Genomic DNA, 1,839 nt, shown 5'->3' with positions numbered 1-1,839 from the left:
TATTTTGGGTCACATGGCACCTGAAGCTCTCAAGAGAGTAATAAATGTGATTATTGTCCTGCTCAGGCTGGGACAGGCCCTGCTCCTTAGGATTCTCACACCTCTGATATATCTGTGACATAACGCAAAGACGTCTGTTCACATTTCACTTTTTCTTACTAAGTCTGTGAGTCACTAGCTCTGTACTTCTATAATAAAATCTTCAATGTACAAATTATCTAGGACGTTATTGAAAGACTGATTCTGATTCAGTATGTCTGGAGTGAGGCCTGACATTATATTTCTAGTAAACTGCCAGTGACACTCATGCTTCTCGTCCAGGGTCCACATTGTAAGAAAAAGGTACTAGTAACAAGTTACACCTGTTTTTTTCCCTCTGTACCCAGGACTGAGACTGGCACTAATGAAGCAGGCACAGAGGAAATATTTGCTGAACTGACTAGGCAAATATCTAGCAAAAAATATTCCTTTGAGTTCTTGCTCTAAGCCTGGTAGTTTACAACACGTCCTTGTTCCTTTCCTACGGGAGGGTAGGAAAGAAATACCTTGTGAGGCACTGAGAGCCAATTAAGTTTAAATTGGCATGCTAGCAATGTCTCAAGGGACCTATGTCAACCTAAATGAGAATGAGTGCAATTACATAAAGGGGGAATTTACCCTTTAACCCATTCAGTGCCAACCTACTATCAGAGATGCAAAATCAAGGCTTGGGCATTCTGTGTCACCATCAAACTCACTGGGTTCTGGAGACCACCATTTTTGGCTCTTTGAGGACTCTGTTCCCAATTGATCAATTCTGCCTTTCTACCTTGGAAAATAAATTATAATTTAACTCTTGGGGATCATTTGAGGTTATCACTTGAGTAATTCTCTTCAAACATCTTGCAGCAAATGACTCATTTATTAAGTTCATTAAATTTAGAATTGAATAGTAGCATTGTCAGCTGGAATTTTTGAAGTAAAAAAAATACAGCATAACTTTCTCCTTTGTATTTTAAAGAAGAAAATTATATATATGTTCCAGATACTTAGGAAATTATTGATGGTTGATTCCTGTTTTCAATTCTTCTCTTGATTCCCTTACGTCTCAAATTTCAAGTCTGTATTCAACAAAATTGACATGTTTGGTCTGCTTAAGTTGTTTCATCCCTTTTGATTATTTTATCTTCACTGTTCCCAGGAAAATATGTTAGGTAGCTGGGCCAGCAATGAACTAACCAACCTTCAGAGTAATCTATCCTTTGTTCCAGCTTTTTGTACAAAGTAATCAGTTCTGCCAAGGGATTCTCCAGTAACGGTTATTATAAAGAGAAGAATCTAGGGAAGGAAGAAACCATTTGCTGAATTTCCACTTTGTGACAGCTGTAAGGCTAAGGATTGGACATTCATTATGTCATAACCATCTCAGAGGAAAGTTGACATCTCCATTTGAAATATGAGGCATGGAGGCTCAGAAGTTAGACAACTTGAAGCGGGCAGCATGGCTAGCATGTGGTAGAGTCAGGATTTAAATGCAGGTTGGTCAACACAAATGATGTCTTCTCAGATATGCCTTGTACTTTCTATGGGTTGATCTTTTGCTGCTATCTCCTCAAAACATTCTAAACATATCCATGGCTCTTTACTACTCTACAAGTAAAATCTCAGCCAATTTTCTTGGCTTCAGGCCTTCTTAATCTGAACCCACAATCCTTGACCTTGTGTGACAGATGAAAATAGTGACAGAGACATGCCATCCTAAATGCTAAAGTCTGGTGCTGTCCAAATTTCCTGTCCTTCAATACATTGCTCTGCACTTTAACTGCTTCTCTGCCCCTGTGAGATATGGAGTCTTGATCT

General features: G+C 38.8%; 1 protein-coding gene across 1 annotated transcript in view; it reads right to left on the bottom strand.

Moving 5' to 3' along the window:
- LOC105808054 (retinal dehydrogenase 1) overlaps window positions 1–1,839 on the bottom strand; it is a 56,872-nt gene that overhangs the window by 694 nt on the left and 54,339 nt on the right. The window lies entirely within an intron of this gene.

Source organism: Propithecus coquereli, unplaced genomic scaffold, assembly GCF_000956105.1.
Source record: "Propithecus coquereli isolate 6110/MARCELLA unplaced genomic scaffold, Pcoq_1.0 Scaffold166, whole genome shotgun sequence".
Classification (NCBI taxonomy): Eukaryota; Metazoa; Chordata; class Mammalia; order Primates; family Indriidae; genus Propithecus; species Propithecus coquereli.
This window is presented reverse-complemented; position numbering and strand designations above follow the sequence as displayed.